The sequence below is a fragment of the Lonchura striata genome, chromosome Z (genome assembly GCF_046129695.1).
Source record: "Lonchura striata isolate bLonStr1 chromosome Z, bLonStr1.mat, whole genome shotgun sequence".
In the NCBI taxonomy this organism is placed as follows: Eukaryota; Metazoa; Chordata; class Aves; order Passeriformes; family Estrildidae; genus Lonchura; species Lonchura striata.
This window is the reverse complement of record NC_134642.1, coordinates 44,821,621-44,842,722: the sequence shown is the minus strand read 5'-3', so window position 1 is coordinate 44,842,722 and position 21,102 is coordinate 44,821,621. Positions and strand designations below refer to the sequence as shown.

Below are 21,102 nucleotides of genomic sequence, written 5' to 3'. Positions count from 1 at the left end.
CTTTTAATCTCAGCTCTGGAAATTCTCTCTCTCTAGCAAGAAATTCAAGGTTTTATTGTGTCTTACATAATAAGGTGAAAAGACCTTAGTTTTACTTTCAGTGCAATAACTTGGTGCTTGCAAATTTCTCACTTCAGGTTAATTGTCTCTTCAGAATGCATGACCCCCACTGCCAACAGGCAGAATAAACCAGTTCCGTATACTTCTAATGGATTTATTTAAAAGGATGATGTGAGGAGTCAATTTACTTTTGATTTGTCTCAACCCTGGTTGTCAGAGGCCTGTGGGGGAGGAGCTGCACATGTGCCATGTCAAGGAGGCAGCTAGGAGAAGATGGAGGAAAACCTTGACTCCGAGGAGACTTTGCCTGGCAACCAGCTCATATCTCACATGGGACAGGCAGTCAGCAGGAGAACATCAATAACACTGAACCCTCCAGAAACATTCCGCAAATGGCAAAATGTCTCTACCAATGGACTGCAGTGGGACAATGGATTGGGCCAGCGGTCTCCTGTCACTAGATGGAGTTTAGGGGAAGCCAAGGGCATAAAAAGTAACAGCGTCACAAGCTCTCCGGGCTTTTGAATCTTCCAAAGGCAGGCTCCTGCCCTCACTGGCTTGTGCTTGTCTCTGTCCTGCTTCCCTGTGTCCCTGACCTACAGCCTGCCTGCTTCATCTCTGTGTACCTGCCTGAGTCACCTGTGTCCAGCCCTGCCCAACTCTGAGCCTGACCACTACTGTGATCCTCGCTGTGACACTGTCCAGGCTTCTGGACTTCCTGCCTTGTGTTCCCCTGCCTCATGTCAAATCGCCTGTCACCACAGGAATTGTCCCCAGGCAAGCAGCATGCACAACCCCCGCCTTGTGGATGTCAAGAGCACTCCCCAACCCCTGGTGGTAAAGCCCTCCTTTTCCCCATCTCCCCTCTCTCCCCCTCACATTTTGCTTCCTCTTGCTCTGTCTTTTCTAGCCCTCTTTAGTAGGGTAACTCCTTTTTATTTTTTCATTATCAATAAATGCTTGCCCTGTTTGGCTTAATTTTAGTTCTGACTGTGGGAGACAAGAAATCCTGCTCATTTTAGCTCAACAGAAAGCACTCTGGGGAAAGGTTCAACTAACAGTGAGGTACAAAAACCAGGTCCTGTAACCAGACACCAGGTTATACGGCTGGCATGTGCTTACCTCGTGTATGAGGCAGTGACTGGCTGGGGAGGTGCATGGATGACACATGATCAGAGAGCTGATTGAGTAAAGGGATGCATGAATGGTGGCTCTGCAGTGACAGGGAGCCAATATATGCTTGTTTGGGTTAAGTTTAGAACATAAAAGTCTTTTGTTTGTTACAATAAACAATGTATGGGACAAGCAAGGAGGTCTGTGTGTCTTTGTTGCCCATTGCTGTGCCCAACCATCTATTTTTAAAATAACTTGTCACAACTCCCACGGTGCAACATGACATTTTTATTGGTGGCAAAAGCAGTCAGGGTGACCCCAGCCTAGGCAGATACCAGCAGCTGGATTATCCTCACTGCAGATGCAACTACAAGTAATGCTAGTGTAGATTCACAGCAAAAAGATGACAAGAACTTTTCACTGATCACCTGGGACATTGATTGGCTGGATCTAGGAAGTATGAAAGATCAAGCTAGTCGAATCTGTACATACCTGGTATTATACAGTCCACATATTATGTTTTTACAGGAGGTCATCTCACCAATCTGCAGATGAAATCAGGCAATTACTATTATCCCAAATAACACAGATGAGTATTTCACTGTCATCATGTTAAAGAAATGAAGAATGAAATTAGTGAAACATGAAATAATACCTTTTCTGACAACTACCGTGAGGAGAAACCTTTCAGTTTCACATGTAAGCATATTTGGCATTAAACTTTGCCTAATGACCTCTCATCTGGAGACTACTAAAAACACTCAAAGGAATGTATAAAGCAGCTGCAAATAGTGTTAAACTAAATGCAGAAGGCACCTGAGTCAACCACTCTCATATTCTGAGGGGATATTTGGTGGTTTTAAATAGCTTAGTTTTTGGTGAGGATGGAAAAAGCCAGCCAGAAGTAATTTTTGCTGTGAGGAGCTGCTAGCAGGCAAAACCAATCACTGGCTAGCTTTGAGAATAGGCACAATGCTAAGATATTTAGAAAAGCTGCTAATGCCTCTATGAGAAAATATTTAAGATAGACAGAAACCACAGGAACCTCTCTTTCTCCCTACCCTTGGAGTGGTGGTGGTGGTGGGGGCTGTTGGGCCCCTCTCCAGTGCGAACCAGACAGGCCCCCATCTCGGAGGTGGTTGCTGGACCCTGTCCTGACACAGCCACCAGGCCATGCCACCGGGGGCCATCCTGGCACCACAAGCAACCATGCAGCTGCCACCATCCCAGTCCAGGAGCAGCCATGTGGCCAGGACTATGCAGCTGAAATCGGTGCGACCAGGGTGGTCCCGCACAGCCACAGCTATCTTAGCATGGTTCGCAATGGACTTTATTTGCTTGGCTGCTTTTAGCCAGCTATGTTGCGGACAGACAGACAAAAGTGGCGACAGCTTTCCTTTTTTGAAAAAAAAAAAAAAAAACTTAAAAAAAAAGCCACATGAAGAAAAGGTGTGGAGTGAAGCCAGCAACTGGTGTGGCTTGCTCAGTGCCAGCTGGGATCACGTAATCAACAGTGAGAGGCACAGCGAGCGATTCTCCAATCTGCAGCCTGGGCATGATGAACTTTTCAGTGCTGCCGAGCTCTGTACAATCTTTTCAACTTATACAAGTTGAGAGCAGATGAACCTCCCGAATCAGAGAGAAAGAAAAGGTAAAGATGTCAACACAAATATCCATACAAAGGGTGGGGGGGGGGGGGGGCGGCGGGGGGGAAGGGGGGAAGAGATGCTCCAATCTCAGAGCTGAGATTTTTCTGCACGCTGTAGTGAGAACTATAATACAACAAACTATTTCCCTGTAATTCATGAAGTGCATGGAGGGATGCAGAATTCACCCACAGCCTGTGAGAAAAGAGTGCTCACGTGAGAACATGTGGATGGTGAGAAGCTGTGGTGTGGTGAGAGGCTTGAAGAAAGAAAGAGAGAACTCTTGCTTTCAGAGATAGAGGAAAAGGACCCTTGCTTTTATACTAAAACAGCTCATCCTTAAAAATTGCACCCCATGAACTAATGGAAAAACAGTTGTGGAGTTGCCAGAACACTATTTTTTGCCCATGGGAGGAGCTCATATTGTAGCATGTCAGGCGAGACTGACATTCGTGAAAATTAAACTGCATTGGAAAAGTTCACAAAGTGCTGTCTCTTGTGGGAAAGACCCTATGGCAGAAGAGACTCCTCTCCCTAAGCAAACTGAACAAAGATATTTTCAAGTAATAAACTGACTACAAACCCCATGTTTTGTTCTCTGCACTGTTGGTGGGAAGGAAAGAAGGGATGGAGTGGGGGGAAAAGTGTTCTAAAGGTTTATTCTAGTTCTCATTGTTATAAATAAATTTGTTTTAGTAGGAGGGGTTTCTAGTTAATTGTTTCAAATGAGTTGTAATGAATTACTAATTAATGTAATGAATTGTTGTCATTAATGTCGTAAATTACAAAGTTCTATGTATTGTCAGTTAAGTGTGCGTGCATATCTGTCAATCCAGGAAAAGGGGATGGGTTGAATTAGGGGGTGATGTCACCAGCTCAGCCTGTGATTGGAGAGACTAACCAGCCAATAGTGCCTCAAAGTTCCGGAATTATTGGCTAGGAATGCACCATCTTATGCACCAACCATTGACTGGAAAAAGGACCAATCATCAAGAGGATCAAGAGTGCACCAATCCTGCCCATTTTAGAGACTTTAAAAAGCCCAGGGTGCTGGGTCTTTCTGCTCAACATTTTTCTAAGGAAACACCCTGTGTTACTTGTAACTGTGTCTTGCTGCTGAGACCCTGTGTTTGTCCTGGGGCCGTATCTCCATTTGTCTTTGTTTTTAATAGACAGTCCCAAGCCTTTTATATCATCTCTGCTCCAATTTGCCTGTTTTTAACAATTATTCTTTTGGAATTATGTTAATATTTTTTTCTTTATACCTTTCAAAGTTTTTAGCCTGTTTTGCCCTTAAAATGTTTTCTCCTAATCCTTCTCTCACCCCATGAGTTTCCTTCCCCCCTCCTCTGCTTAACTATAGCAGAGGAGAATCAATGAATGATTTTTCATGGGTGCACTGGTGTTGGGCCAGCGTTAACCCCCTACAGGATACAAGGTTAACGAGGTTACTAACCTTGGTGATTTACCTCACAGCATGAAGAATGTCTGGGAGTTTTTGGATAAACCTGAACACACTGATGTTACACTTGAGACACCCAGTCCAACAGCAACCTGAATGCAGCCTACAAGTGCAAGATGAGGTTTGAAGGGTTTACATTTGGCCTGCAGTAGAAGGGAAGCATTTTGCCCTTTTTCTGTGTGAGGTTTGTTCTCCTGAGAAGTGCTTTTTCAGGGTCCCTGAGAGTTGGTTTGAAGATGTGGCCCTCTTGGGGAAGCTGTTTTGCCCCTTCTATTTTGAAACGTGTGTTCTAAAGAAAATCTTCTGTGTGCTTTTGGGTGGTGCTTACTTAGGGCACTTAAAGAATATAAGATTTGAAGCGTGACCCTCACCAAAAAATTTTCTGCCCAAGAACAGTAGCAATGAGTGCTTGTGCTGTGACAGGGGAGTGGTACAGAGACCTATCTTCCCCCTTACTGGATTTCTTAGAAGCTTTCAGAGCATGACCCTCTGTGTCTGTGAATGGAGTGGGCAAAGGACCATTGACACAGTGTCCAAAGTGTCATAGACTGGGTCTCAGCCCTCTGGGCAAAAGCCAAGTCCAAGCCAGGAAAGGAGAAATCTTCCATTTGTGAGGTGTTGGGTGCTGCTTTATCTGCCACTGCACAAGAGAGGCCGCTGCCAGGAGACAGCAGCAATCAAGTCCCTTAAAGTGCTAGTGCAGGTAGCACAGGTCCCTATTGTGGACCTGCAGGGGAAGCTAGAGGACAAAAGGGCGCACAATGACAACTTGTGGCACATTTTATGGGCCATGCTAGCAACAGGAGCTGGCATGCTGGTCCCTGCCATGATCGCACCGAGCCCTGCCATGGCACTCAAACTTAAGAGCACCTATCAGTGAGTTAATATACTACACTGATACTGGAAAAAAATAAAGACTGTACAATGCAATGGTCAAATTCAGATCATAATTAAAATTAAATCAGTAAATCACTAGACTGTATCAATACAGTATATAATGAAATCAAATTATGGGTTTGCACTGGTGTTACAACACTCGGTAGAGTGTTGGCCCAACAGGTAAAGAAAACAAATATCCTCATATATGGTTCTGGTAGTCTCTTGGTAGATTTCCCTGGGAGAAATCTAATGCACATCAATGGAGGCTTAAATTACAAAAAATATAGCTCTTGGTTGATTTTAACAGTCCCTTCTAGTGGGAGTCTGCCAGCCTGAGGTACAAATAGACTTAAAGCCATGGGAAAGACCCTTATAGTTAGGGTGAGGAGAAATGGCTGCTGGGAGTTCTTATGTTAAGTGAATTATTCCATATAAGGTTGTGCTTCAAGCTACAATTAATGATTGGTTGGTCATGTTTGACATAAAAGGTTATATTTCTAGTTCTTTTTTATTATTGGATCTCTGCCCTTAGATGTACCTTATATATTCTTGTACATTCCCCATTTTCAGGTCCTTCGGAGTTGACGCCAAACATTCTGTGCCTTCTACCATTGTTATTTTATCCATTAAAGTTCTTTTGTTCTTGGGCAACCCAATTGATCCATCCCTTTATTTGCCACACTACACCTAGCTGGCCCAGTTCCATGGTTCTGGCATCTGAACTGCAACACCTTAATTCTCACTGCTATTAATTCTGCTGCAGTTATTCTTAATTACCACCCTCTGTTTCAGCAGTGTAACACAGCATCTCCCTTAGGAATCCACCAGCATTGAATATTTAGACACAGGTAATTGGAGCTTTTGGGTAAGTCTTTCTAACACAGAAGAAACCACTTAATAAAGCACTAAAAGCACAAAGAAATAAATAGTGCCTAACTGCCATTCCACCATTTGACTGAAGAGATTTACCCTGTTTTTACAAAATACTTATGAATATCTTCTGGTAAAAACACTTAAAAGTATTTTAAATTGTCATGGTGCCTGTCCGTCAGTCCAGCTTGCCCAGCACTTGGAGGCACTGTGGGCAGTGGGGGCCACCTTCCCGGGCCATGGATGGCAGGGACGGCAGCTTGTGGGTTTGGATCGACCAGACCCGAGGAGACGTGATGCAACGTTGACAGAATGCACAGAGTTGTCCTTATGGAGGGATCTAAAGTCCAAGTTTATTGGCGCACCCTGAAGGGCTACATCAACTCAGGCGGAGATGCCTCCAAAAGGCCCCAAGTACAGTGTGCAGGGGATTATAAAGGGAGGTGGCAACAAGGGGTTGGGACAATGAGCCAATGGGGTAACAAAGGGGTGTAGCAACTGGGGTAAAGAGCAGGGAGAGGGTCCAAGAGAGGGGGGGGGAGGAAGGGATCCCGGAGCTCAGCCTATCACTCAAGCCCTTGGATGGAACTTTCTAGGTGGAAAGGAGAGGCCTCCGAGTGACAGACAGGCCCCGGGGTGGGGTCAGGGGAATGACTCAGCAGGAATACATATATAGTGGGTGGAGGGAGGGAGGATTGACAGGCAGAGAGAGAGGAGGAGGAGGACAGGATCTTTCTACAAAGGGGGTACAGAAACAACCATTAAAAGGGGAGCAACCTAAAACCACAGCCCAACATTAAATATTATTTTTTCAAGTTATTTATCCCATTAGTTTCCCACTTCATCTGTTCTAATAGGTATTTCCTCTTAAAACACTCTCAGAAAATAAAATAAACATAATACATTTTCATAAAAATAAACCAATAGCAAATAAAGAGTATCTCAACACCACAGGATTAATGCTCAGATATTAGTTAGTCAGTTAAGCTACAGGCTTGGTAGCCAGTTGCTTAAAGAGAGGAAACACATTTCTTAGTGTTGGGGAAGATTAAATAGGAAAGTCTTATAAATATGATTGCCTGGCAAAAGATTTAGAAAATACAGAGATGGAAATGCTAACAAGTTTTGAGATACCCAACCTTAATTACTGAACAACTAGAAAACAATAGTGCAGCCAGGATGAAGTCAATCCCCTCTTCTGGTTGAACAATGCCCTTATCTCAGATAGGTCCAAAGGTCAAATGGAATGTTCTATTTCACCCCCAATGTATGGTTCATCCCACATTTGTAACCCTCCCCTGAAGCATCAGGTATCTGTAATCCCATAGGCCCAAGTCTTGTTCCAGACCATGTTGAAGCCCCCTGATAAGGAGTGCCTGAGTGTGGGAGCGGGTTCTGGAGGCAGTCCCCCTGAGATGCCATGGAAGGCAACCAATGTGTGAGTTCCTGCCTCCCCCGATGTGTCAATCTTTTGTAAGCCATCCCTCAGTTCCAGAATGTTCCTTGTTCTCTGTACCCCCATTGGTTCCTTCCTAATAGCCACTCCTTCCCCTTGTCCCCATTGGCTGTTACCCTATCACTTATCCTCTACTCCACCCTTGAACCTTTCCCTCATTGGTTGTTGTACACCCTGACCTTCCTTCCCTGCTACTGTTAAATATCTTACCCCACCCTCAGGCCGGAGCTCTCAGAGCAAGCTCCCTTCTTGAGTGGTTGCTTCCCTTTGCCCCTGACTTTGCTTTCCTCATAATAAACCCTCAAGAAATCAAAGCTACCTGAGTGTCCTCCCACCGTTGGTGGAAGCATCACCTTAGCTACCCGGCTCCTGTGAGACCTGACCCACTGTAGCACTCTCAGTGGTCACAGGACCCAAGTGCCACAACTGGCGCCCAAACAGACTGACCCCTCGCTGGAGTCAGTCAAGAGCGACTCCTCAGCATGTTCGGCTCTGTGATCTGCTCTCTTGACGACAGCAAGCGCCGTTCGGACCCAGTGCCGTGGGCATCTGCACTTTGATTCCGAGAATTCCTGCTTCGTGGGCTTTAGGGAGTGCTTCTGTGGGTTCCAAGGATGCTGCAGATCCTGTCAACATAAGGAAGGAGAGTCTCTTGCTGGGGGTTTATCTCCGAAGCTTTGCTGGGGCTCTGAGGAGCCCAACAGCATGTGAATATAAACAACCAACAAGAGCACCGGAGAGGTGCCTGCAACAGTTTATATACCGGCAGGGAGGTGAGCCGACTGACAAATAGGGAAGCGGTAGGAAGTGGCTCTTGTAGGGACTGACAGACGAGGTATCCAATGAGGGAGAAACAGGGGAGGGGCCCCAGGCCCTCATCCAATCACCCAGTGTCCAGCATGGAAGCTTCCAGATGTAGGGGAAGGGACACTGAGTGACGGACAAGGCATCTGGGAGGAGACAGAGGAAAGACTAAGCACTTTTGGGGGTGATAGACACATGAGGGGAGGCGGGAAAACTAACAAGAGACCAAAGGGAATACAGGGGTACATTGGAACAACCCATTACGGAGTGAAAATATAATAAAACATAAAAAACGCAACTCTACAGAAGGCTCTATGGGAAAGGCACAGCTACAGGCTGGACAGTTGGAAGTCATTTGAGGGGTTGTCGTGGTTTGACACGGAAAGAGAATTTTTTCCAGAAGGAAGAGGTCAGTTTACATATTGACCAATTGAAAATAGACACGCCTCTGAGAACACAGAGGGGTTAAAAGCAGAATTCCCAGGGGAACTAGCTCTCTTTTGGTTCTGGTCAGCGCGCAGTGCAAAACTCTCCCCTGCCCAGCAACAAGCTGGGTGGGGGAGGGGAAGCCCCATGGCCTGATGGAGGTAACTCCGAAGGGTGGAGCGACTGGAACTGGGCTGGGCCCTGCTGATGGAAGGGTGGAAGAAATCTGGGATGTCTCTGTTCCCCCCCCCCCAGAGTTTCTCTCCCGAGAGGGAGAGAGAAAGAGACAGTGGCAGTTCTGTCAGCAATTCCACCGCGAGGAAGGAGGAGCGGGAGGGGGGGAAGCTGCAAGGTGCCCAGTGTGTGGGAGTTGCTGGATGTCCGGGCATCGAGCATCCTGGGAGTTTGGACTTTTAACCCTTCCTTGAGAAATGAAAGCTTGTGAATTTTTCCTTCTCCTCCTCGGTTTGAAAGAGAGGAAGAGGGACACCTTGGACCCTGGGATGTTAGAAGGAGGAATTCTAGATGGGAGGGGGACAAGGAGTGGCTTTTGGCTGGACTTTTCCGTGTTAGCCACAACCTGAACCAATCTTCTCCTCCAAGAGGGACTGTGTTTTGGGAGGATGCCAGTGAGTCAAGAGACCTGCTTCAGCTGGGAAAAAGACAAAATTGGAGTGAACAGAGAAAAGGTTAGGGGGTTTGTGGTGGCGCCCCCTGCCCTGGAAAGGAAAGAGAAGAGAAGAAGATCTCTGTTCTTGAGCCCTCGGCCCCAGGGGAAAATGGGGGGGACTGTGGTCCCAAACAATGAAAAACTGAACTGTTGTTTTCTCCCCTCTTGGCAGGGCATCCTTGAAAGGAAAAATCCTAAAAGCAGTCTGTCCATCTATGCATTGGTGGTGAGAGCACTGTGCATGGAAAGGAGAAGGGTCACCATGGCAAACTTTTCTCCGGGCAGTGCCATGTGTGACATGGAAACACAGGATGTGGGAGCTGTGTTTTCTTGGGGGGTCTGTGGCACAGGAGAGACTCTGTTCCCTCGATGGACTGAATATTGATTGTCTGGAGGATGGAAACCTGATTGGGGTCCAGATTGTGTCTCACTGTGGTTTGTTGGAGTTGGGTGGTGGGGGGGAGGAATGCTTTGCAAGGTTTTCATTTGATCTTTGTGTGGGTTTTTTTTTCCCCTCTTTAGATTTCTCTTTTCTTTTGTAGTAGTAGCTTAATAAAGTTTTTTTCAGTTATTAAGCTTGGGCCTGCTTTGCTCTGTTCTAGATTCCACTTCACAGCATTCAAGGGAAGGATCACATTTTCATGGGGGCACTGGCATTGTGCCAGTGTCAAACCATGACAGGGGTGAGAGGCAATTGAGTGAGGAGAAAGTCAATCAAAAGTGAGATTATGATTGGCTGGAGGAACAAGTGGACAGCTGTCATGGTTTGACACTGGCACAATGCCAGTGCCCCCATGAAAATGTGACCCATCCTTGAATGCTGTGAAGTGGAATCTAGAATAGAGCAAAGCAGGCCCAAGCTTAATAACAGGAAAAAACTTTATTAAACTACTACTACAAAAGAAAAGAGAAAACTAAAGAAGGGAAAAAAAAACCACACAAAGATCAAATGAAAACCTTGCAAAAGATTCCTCCCCCCACCACCCAACTCCAACAAACCACAGTGAGACACAATCTGGACCCCAATCAGGTTTCCACCCTCCAGACAATCAATATTCAGTCCATCGAGGGAACAGAGTCTCTCCTGTGCCACAGACCCCCCAAGAAAACACAGCTCCCACATCCTGTGTTTCCATGTCACACATGGCACCGCCCGGAGAAAAGTTTGCCATGGTGACCCTTCTCCTTTCCATGCACAGTGCTCTCACCACTAAATGCATGGATGGACAGACTGCTTTTAGTATTTTTCCTTTCAAGGATGCCCTGCCAAGAGGGGAGAAAACAACAGTTCAGTTTTTTATTGTTTGGGACCACAGTCCCCCCCATTTTCCCCTGGGGCCGAGGGCTCAAGAACAGAGATCTTCTTCTCTTCTCTTTCCTTTCCAGGGCAAGGGGGCGCCACCACAAACCCCCTAACCTTTTCTCTGTTCACTCCAATTTTGTCTTTTTCCCAGCTGAAGCAGGTCTCTTGACTCACTGGCATCCTCCCAAAACACAGTCCCTCTTGAAGGAGAAGATTTGGTTCAGGTTGTGGCTAACATGGAAAAGTCCAGCCAAAAGCCACTCCATGTCCCCCTCCCATCCAGAATTCCTCCTTCCAACATCCCATCCCAGGGTCCAAGGTGTACCTCTTCCTCTCTTTCAAACCGAGGAGGGGAAAGGAAAATTCACAAGCTTTCATTTCTCAAGGAAGGGTTAAAAGTCCGAACTCCCAGGATGGCTCGATGCCCGGACATCCAGCAACTCCCACACAACAGGGCACCTTGCCGCTCCCCCCGCTCCTCCTTCCTCATGGTGGAATTGCGGACAGGACAGGACCGCCGCCGTCTCTTTCTCTCTCCCCCTCGGGAGAGAAACCCCGGGGGCGGGGTGGGGGAAATGGAGACATCCCATATTTCTTCCACCCTTCCATCAGCAGGGCCCAGCCCGGTTCCAGTCCTTCCACCACCCTTGGGGCCTACCTTTCTCAGGCCATGGGGCCTTCCCCTCCCCCACCCAGCTCGTGGCTGGGCAGGGGAGGTTTGCACTGCACACTGACCAGAACCAAAAGAGAGCGAGTTCCCCTGGGAATTCTGCTTTCAACCCCTCTGTGTTCTCAGAGGCGTGTCCACCTTCAATTGGTTAATATCTAAATTGACCTCTTCCTTCCAGAAAAAATTCTCTTTCCGTGTCAAACCACGACAACAGCTATGCTGGAGCAAGTGGACAGCTACTCTGGAACAGAGTCTGAAAGAACGTTCTGCCTTTGTGCCATAAGTGGGTTGGAGAAAACCAGGTTGCTAGCCTCTGTAGAGATGGGAGCAAGGCTTTCAACCCAGGAAAGGGAGGTTTACCTCCAAGTTGTGGGTTCGCTGGTGGGAGGTAGGATGAATGGTAGGAAAGGTGAAGAGATTCATTCATAAGTCTGCAATCCGTCAGCGTCCTATCTTGTTTGTGAGACATGGACCCATCTGGCAGACCTCTGGGTCTCTGGGACAATGAGTAAATGGCCACCCCTGCTGATGGCGATGCCATCACAATTAGCCATCTAGTTGGTGAAGGCAACTGGGAGCTGTCCCAGAAACAAGATTAAAAGATCCCAGAAGCTATTTTAAATGCCATAAAAAAATGTGGCAGAGAAAGCCTTTCATATGCTTCCAACTGAAGAATCTTTTCCGAGTCTTGTTTCCTCTCATCTATAAAACCCCTTAATTGGCTTTTGCATTTGTGACTGTTAATTAGCCTTTGCATTTGTGACTGTTTACAGTTACTAGTTTGATCAATTAAAGGTGTTCAAGTTAATAAAGTAAATATTATAAAATCATTATACGGTTATACTAGTTATCTAATACCTTCCAATTAAATGTTTAATGGTCCTGTTAAAACAGTTAACAAAATAGGGATAGTACTATTTTTGCAATCTCTTATTCTTAGATGAATTACTTTTACAACATTATTTTTAAGCTTGATGATCTCTTTTGAATATTTCTCTTTCAAAGGTCCCAGTGCAGTTTCCCCTCACCAACAGCATGCAGCACTTTATAGATGATTTTTAACCTACTCCAGGAGACTTGTAACTTGATGCCATAGCAACGATGCATACTAATGAGAGACTTTCCCACAAAAAAACCTCAGAGATATCATCACACGCCAGTGACAGTAAACTATCTGAGAGAAGATCTTACCTCATTGTCTACTAGCACCAATCACTGTGGGAGGTCATGGGACAGACACCAAGGCAGGGATGCTTGGGGAAGACTTTCCCCTTTAGTTCAGGGTCAGGGACTTCAATTTTTTCCCAGAGCCCTCTGTTCTTCTATGTAAAACAGCCCTGCTATTCAAACACTACACCACTCCTCTGTTCTAGAAGACTCTGTACCCTTTGTCTGCCTATTGGCCGCTGGCACAAACCACTCCCCTCTTTGCTCCCCATTAGTTGTAGTATTGTCACCCCATCCTAGCTCCTCCCTCCTTCCCCATCCCCATTGGTTTGTTTGTATCCTGACTCCTCCTACACCCTCTTGGATATATACCTAACCTCTCCTCTGCTGTGGGGTCAGGAGCTTGCAGTGCGTCGTGTGGGTGTGCCTGCAGCTCCTGTGAGAGAGATCAGCACCCTCTCTCCCCAGGCTCTTGATCTCAAAACCCTTCAGCTGTGGCTGTGAACCCTCTTGCCCATCCTACCCTCCACCTCACCTGTATCCTACCCTCCCTGGACCCTCCATCACTCCTGCAACAAAGCCCAGTTGGATCCTTCATGTCAAGAGCCTTCCTTCATCCTCTGATCGTGCACGCATTACAACATCTGGGCCTGAGTGCAAGGTGGGCTGGGGGAGTGGGTCGTCCGGACCAGGAGGAAATCACTCTCAGCAAGGCAGTCACCCTGACAGTGCCTGCCCAGGGATTCCTGCAGTGTCCATCTCAATGGCACACTCCGTGAATTTGGACCACCACATTCCACCCCCTGCTATGGGCAGGGACACCTTCCAGTAGATCAGGCTGATCATGGCCCTATCTAGTCCAAGCCACTCAAACAGGGTCCTTGTGCTTCTGTCTGGCATGTGTTTCAGGACCACAGGCCCGCTTCTACTCTACATTACTAACTTTGACTAAAGTTCTACCTTTTAAGGTAGGTAGCACACAGCTGGTTTCCTACCTAAAAAGCAGCCCTGCCTTTTCATGGGCAGTTACATTCCAGACTTGTTCTGGGTCAAAAAACAAAAAAGTCCAGAGAAGAAAATCACAGCATAGCCAACACACAGAGGAGAGAACCATTCCCAGACCCAAAAATGCATCACATGACAGAATTGCTACAGCCCTGGTGTGTCTCACAGTCTCTGTGCAAACCTGTTAAAGAGATTCACTTTTATCTCTGCCAGAAGATAAAAAGTCAGTAAAATGGGCTAAAGGGGCAGCTTGTTACCTTAATTCCAAAGGTATGGATGGCCACCACAGCTGTGACCAGGCGATTCAAACCTGCAGTTCCTAAACTCTGCATGGCTTCATCAGGGAGGTAACAGCTCATGAAGTTCCTAAGCAAACATCAAAACAGTTTTGAATGCAAGAAGACTTTGTACTATTATATTAAATGAAATCCATGATAGATAGGAGGAGGCCAGGAGGCAGCAAGCCTTTTCTGGTTTCTTCAGGTTAATCCCTAAGTTGGTCTGCACAGTACATGTTACTATATTAATTAAACAGGGAAGCAAACAGGGTAAGAAGCACAAACTGGCAATGACATACACAGTGAAGAAGGCTGCCTTTTTCCACCTATCTTCCCTTAACAGACCATAGATTATCCCACCAGCTGGAATCAAGTAAGGGAGTCCATTCTTGGTTAACTACATATGCTAGTTTTCTGATTTCATTGGAGATGTTTCTAATGACTGTGCTTCTATAATTGATTTCTAAGCAGCATTCTGATGATTTGAATTTGCCACATATTTCCCCTCATCAGCAAGTCGGTAGTCTATGGCCAATCTGATGTGATAAATTACTGATCTGGTTTGGGTGAGTTGGTCATTAATATGATTGAGGGCTAAGGAGGTCTGATTAGATACCATCTCTAATAGTGCCTGAAGCCTGATGATCCTGTTCAGCATATATATCGGGGTCCAATAGCTCCAGGACCCATCTTGAGCCCAAGTGGCTGGGCCATAAATCTCGATAATTTTCTCTGGAGTCCAAACTTTGCTTTTCCAATTTTGTATTCCTTCAATTTCAATTGCATTTCTTTTTTTTCCTTTTGGTTTTTCTCAAATCATCATATATAGGGACTCCCAAACTCAATCCAGATTCTTCGGGTAACAGGAAGAAGGCTGGTTTTATAATTTCTATAGTGCAGATCCCTGACTAATCCCCTGGTAACTTAGTGTACACAGTAGTCCCACAAATCCAGAATAGATGCTTGGGGGCTTCCCAAAAGGTATTAGTAATTTTGGCTGGACATTCCCAATATTTTGAAATCTCTTTTATTCCCTAAAAGGGGTTTACTTCTTTTTCAGCACATTTGTGCAGTCCATATGCCAGATTATATATACACTTATACCCTTCTTTCTTTTCTATGGACCAGAACCTGTTTGGATCTTTCAGGATCCATCAAGTGACCAAATTTTTTACTGTTAAATACCTTTTGCAAGCCATCCTTCCCACCTGGGTGCTGTACTCTATTCCCCTTCTGGAAATACATTATTCTATTATTCTGGTCTTTAGATTCCATTGCTCTTCCCCCCCTCTCCTTGAGGATGCTGCTAGATTCTGGGTTATTTTGTTTCCACCTTAGAATTTATAATGGTTCCAGGCTAATTCCTTCCCATGGCCAAGCTTCAGACATTTGCATATTCCCGCAGACCCAACAATTGGTTATATTCAGCTTGTGGATGGTTCTTTCCACTAGATCTGTAAATAATTTTTTACCTTAGGGTATTTCCCAATCATTTAGTTCTTGTTTTTACTATTCTTTTTCTTTAATCAAATCTACCAGACCTGCTTGAGTGGTATCCTGCTCAAAACGCAACCAGGTTTCTCCTACTGAGCACTCTCCCAGGAGTCGCTGCCTAAAACTGGCAGTATTCCAAGCCATCCAATATGCTTTCCCGTTCTCTTGACAAGAAATCAGTTGCGAGAGGTTAACACAATTAGGGTTCAAGTTGGTATGGACTCTTAGTAAGGAGCTCACTTCCTCTTCTTCGTAAAGGGGTTGGTAGCATTTGCTACATGTCTCTCCCAGGTTCCCCAGGACCCCACTAGCCATTATAGCTATGACTACCACCCTACCCAAGAGTCTATATGGGTCATCTTGCACAGCCTGCCCACTCAGCCTTGCCTCAAGTTCAGAGTCCTGTAGAGTCTTTTCTGCCCTTCTCTGGCTAAACCTCCCTACTCCTACCAATTTTGTCCTCACCTAGGGGAGTGCTCTGTAGAAGATTGACCTGGGGGTCTCAAGGTTTAGTTGGGGGACTTAACTAGAATCAGGACTATTTTTAAAACACTTAGAATCACACAGCACTTATTAACTGATAACCCTTTTCTAGAACTCCTTTGAACATACACAACTGGTTTAAAACCCTTTTCAATTCTAAAACAAGATCCCTTTTTATCAGTTCATTAGTCTTCTTGGTTCTTCCTTTTGAGAGTCAACTTTAAGTCTTTTAGTCCTTTTATAATGGTATACACAGGTGGATTAACCTGTGATGTGGTTGAATCCTGTCCTGGATTAGGGGATGAGACTGGTGTTGAATCTGGTCCAGTGCCAGGGGGTGAGACTGGCATTGAATCTGATCCAGTATCAGGAGGTGAAACTGACGTTGAATCTGGTCCAATGCCAGGGGGTGGGACTGACGTTGAATCTGATCCAGTATCAGAGTGAGACTGATGTTGAATCTGGCCCAATGCCAGGGGGTGAGACTGGTCCTTTGACCCTTGTGATGTGTGTCCAACCCTTCTCTCTGGTCCATACAGCAGAATTAGTGAAGAGGAGTACTTCGAAGGGGCCTTCAAATTTAGCATTAGCTGTCCACTATTCCAAGATTTTATCAAAACCCAATTCTCCTGGACTAATGCTATTCACTTTCGTGTCAAGAGGGGAGGTTTGGGGGAGGTATCCTCTTTTCCTAAGTCCTTCCAGAGTTCTTCCAATGACCTGTAAATATTTACTGGTAGCTTATTTTCCTTATAAATAGTCCCCTGTACTATAGGGTGTTAACAAGAATGGTAATCCAAACATCATCTCATAGGGTGAAATTCCTATATCAGGCTGGAGTCTTGTTCTGATGTGCAAAAGCACTTGGGACAAACAGTTTTTGTTTCTTCAATCTATTTAGTCAATACATTTTTGAGAGTTTTGTTCGTCCGCTCCACTCTCCCAGTGCATTTTGCAGTGTCTGCAAATGTGGACCCTGATCTCAGTGTATGGTGTTTACCATTCAGTGTATGGTGTTTACCATTCTGTATCTGGGGATAATGTTCTCTAAAATTACTTTGCCACGACCTGGGCTGTTTCCTTTTTGGTCAGGAAGGCTTCCACCCAATGGGTGAGATGATCCACCATAACCAGTAGATGTTTGCATCCCTGCACTGGGGGCATCCCAGTGAAATCTATCTGTATGCTCTGGAAAGGTCTTAGAGCCAATTCCCTCCCTCCAAGTGCAGTTTTCCTCATAACTTTCTGGTTTATTTTTTGGCAAATTAAACACTCTTTCATAATTGCTTTTGCTAAGTCATATACACCTATGCACAGGGTATTTCTTAGGAAATGATCACATAGTCCTTGGACTCCCCAGTGGGTTAATTTATACAGTTCTGTTAGCACTGTCTGGGCGAGTGCTTTGTTTAAAAACACCTGTCCATCTGATGCTAACAACTCCCCCCATTCCCCTTGATGTAACTTTAAATCTTTTATTGCTTCTAATTGCTTTTCACTAAATATGGGTTCCTCATCTCCTTCATGTGTGGTTTCTATTTCTGCAGGCTGTTTCCCTTTAGCTTAGGTGGCTCCTCAGAGCCGCCTAATAAACCTGGATTATAAACTCCTGCAAGAAGCCAACTCCCACTTTTGTCCTCGCCGCAAAAGTCTCTCTGAGACTGGGGTGTTCAGATCCACAAGCCACTGTCCTGACTTTCCGAGGACTGGGAAGGAGGCCACCGCTGCCTGCGGGGTCAATCAAGGCTGGGCTGGTTACTTCTAAGGAACTGACACTGCAGCAGTCGTCCCCTTTTTGGTGCCCTTTTATATGGACCACAGCTATATCTGTTGGTTTCTGTAGAGATTCTAGTACAGACCTGACCAAATTCTCATGAGCTAGACCTTTTCCTTTTGAGCTTAGATATCCACACTCCTCCCAGATTTTCCCAAATGTGTGGACTATCCTGAATGCATATTGGGACTCCATATAGATGGTTCCCCGGTCTCCTTCCAAAAAATCTAATCCTCTTTTTAGGGCATGTATTTCACAACTTAGGGCTGACAAGTTTGGAGGTAATTACCCTTTTTCATTAATTTGTAAAGTTTCTTCATCTATGATGGCATAACCTGAACTTCTTTTTCCATCTGCTACCCTAAAAGAACCATCTATAAAAAAGATGGGTTTTTTTCCATTTGCTAGAGTCTGATTTTCTAAATCCTCTCTTACTTTTGTTTAGAGGTTAATCAATTCAAGGCAATCATGTTCTAAATTTTCTATAGGCTCCCCATAAGAAATTGTGCTGGATTGAGGGCATTTGAGATGATTAATTCTAAATCATCTGTGTTCATTAGTATTATTTCTTATTTTAAAATTCTGGCATCAGTTAGCCGTTGTTGAGAATTTTGGCTCAAAATTGTTTTGAGGTCATGTGGAGTATGTACTTTGATTTTTCCTTGTAATGTCAATTTTTGAGTCTCCTCTATCTGGATAGCAGTAGCTGCTACTGCTTGTACACAAACTGGCCAGCCTCTAGCCACTGGATCTAACAATTTGGAAATATAAGCCATGGGTTTCCTGCAGCCTCACCACTCTTGAATTAGTATACCATAGGCTATATTCAGCACTCATGAAAAGATCAAACTCCTTCCTAAGGTCTGGTAAGCTTAGGACTGGGGCAGAAGATAACTTGTCTTTTAGGCTTTCCAGTTGTTCATCTCCCAAATTATGGGATCTGGAGCTACCAATTTATCATAGAAAAAAATTTACACTGTGTGTCTATTGGTCTAACCATAGCTTGCAATATCCAAACAGGCCTTGGAGCTTTCTTACATCCCTTTTGGTTTTTGGAGCTGGAAGAGATAAAACACCTGAGATTCTTCTTATATTCCTCTCCTATTATGTGCCCAAGGTATGTTATTTCGGACTGTATGAATTGTAGCTTCTCTTGTGAAACTTTTAGTCCTTTCTGCCACAGAAAATTTAGAAGTTTAATGCTAGTTGTTTTGACTTGGTCTTTCTCTTTTCCTGACACCATCTACATACTGGAGGATCGGTGCATCTTCCTTGTGGATAAACTTTTCTAACAAACCCTCCATGGCTTGTCCAAAGAGGTTAGGGGATTCAATGATCCCTTGGGGTAATTGGGTCCATCTTAGCTCCATCTTAGGTGCTGTTTCCTTTTTGTATCTGGGTCCTCCCATTCAAAGGCGAACCAATCTCTACATTCCTTTGCTAGGGGACACGCCCAGAAAGCATCCTTTAGATCTGTAATAGTAAACCAAGCATGGTTCCTTGGAATTTAGCTTAGAAGACAATACAGGCTGGGCACAACTGGATGTCTAGCAATGGTCCTCTTGTTGACCTCCTTCAGGTCTTGTACTAATCTGTATTTCCCCTCAGCTTTCTTAATTGCCAGTATGGGGGTATTGTGTGGTTACATACAAGGTTTTAAAATTCCCACTTGCTACAATTGTTCAATAACTAGCAAGCCTCCTTCTTCCCTCTAAGGAAATTGGATACTGTTTACCCCATATGGGCGAAGTTCCATCCTGCATTTTTGTTATCGTGGGATGACCACGCTTTCCTTCTTCAGCCCATTCTTTTGGATTTACCTCTGCAATACCCCTTGGAATAACTTCATTTTCTGTACCACTATCTTCCTTTATCTTGGGATGATCCCAACCCCCAAGTAAACCTGTAGGTCTCTTCCTAACAGACTTTTCTCCAGTTCAGGCAGATAAATAAAATTAGCTTTACACTGCCTTGAGTTTCCTATTATTTTGACATCCTCAGTTACTGAGGCTCTAAATGGTTCTCCTTCAGCCCCTAATATCTCACAAAATTTTCCAATTACCATGCCTTCTAGTAACTTGTTGAGACAGGACTTACCTGCTCTGGTATCTACCAAAAATTCAAACTCCTCATTTAGGGGTCCCACTTCAAAGTTTACCAAGGGATTTTCTAGATGTTTCATCAGTCCCTCATAGTATAAAGCCCATGGCACCCCTAATCATCACCTCTAAGAATCTTCCCTAAGGCTTCCTGTTCTTTGGCTTCATCTATTGCTTCATCAGTACTGAGCTTTATACAAAACTTCCTAAGGTGCCCAGTTTCTCTGCAATAATAGCAGTGCCATTCACTTAAAGGGGCTTGAGGTCTCCTCATTCTCTTAGACTCATTATTCATGTCTGATGGTACTGGCCTATCTTTGACTGCTTCTGGTTGTGGACCCGACCATCCTTTCTTTACCTTGGGTTGTGGTACAGGATTATTTGTCCCCACACTTTCTTTAGCTACAGCCACCATGAGTCTCGCCTTAGCTTTGGCTCTTCTTCCCTCCTCAGATACACCTTCAATGCTTCCCGCAGCAGTTCATTAATGTCCTTCTCTTGGCAGTCTTCAATCTTTTCCAATTTTCTTTGTATATCAGGCCAAGATTTAGTAACAAAATGCACTTTTAACAATACTTGTCCTTCTGTGCTATCTGGATCTATTTTGGAATATAGTTGGAAATTCCACTGTAGGCAGTTAAGCCAGGTAGCAGAGTCTCATCTTTTTCTTGTGCACTCTCGAATGCCAGTTTTGTGTTAGTTCTTTTGGGAACTGATTCTCTGATCCCCTGGATTATCAACGACATGTGCTCCATCATGGCTTTCCTCCCCTCCTCCTGGTTGGGCTTCTAATTAGGATCCACTAGAGGCAATTTTTGTTCTCCTAAGGGTACTTGGGGTCCAGGCAGGTTATCTTTTTCCCAAATTCTTATGGTTGAGGCTTGAATCATCTAAACCTTCTCTGGGGAAAACAATATATTCAGAATAGAATTCATTTCCCCCCAAGTATAGATGTTTGGCCCCAAAAATTGATCTACTTGGTTGGCAGTGCCCACAGGGTCCTCAACAAGGTTCCCCAACTCCTTTTTAAACCCTCTCACTTCAGAGGCTGTTAAGGGAGCATTTACAAAGCCAACACCTCCCTGCACTCCTCCCATAGGAACCTCTCTGAGGGGGAAAAGCCTTTCTACTTTTGACATCCTAGACCGAGTGCCACAGTAAGGGCCCTTCCTCAGACACTAAATTCTCTCTCTGAGACTTGTTAGTATTAGCTTGAGCCTGTTGTAAATCAGTAATTGTTCCTGATAATAAGAGATTACTGGGCAAGGGAGTACCCATGTCCGAATTAGGAGGAGGTAAGGGGACAGAGGGAGAAGGGCCTGGGTGCATAGTAAATGAAGTTAGTGAAGGTGCGGAGAGTGCAACCACAAGCACTTGTGGTGGTGCAGAAACAACTGAAGGAGCTGGAGGGGGTGGTAGGGGAGTGGCCACCAGGGGAGGTAC

General features: G+C 45.1%; 1 pseudogene; it reads left to right on the top strand.

Annotated features, from left to right (window-relative positions):
- The first annotated feature begins 333 nt into the window (after positions 1-333).
- On the top strand, positions 334-5,851 carry LOC110475044 (tyrosyl-DNA phosphodiesterase 2-like; annotated as a pseudogene).
- Positions 5,852-21,102: the final 15,251 nt, after the last annotated feature.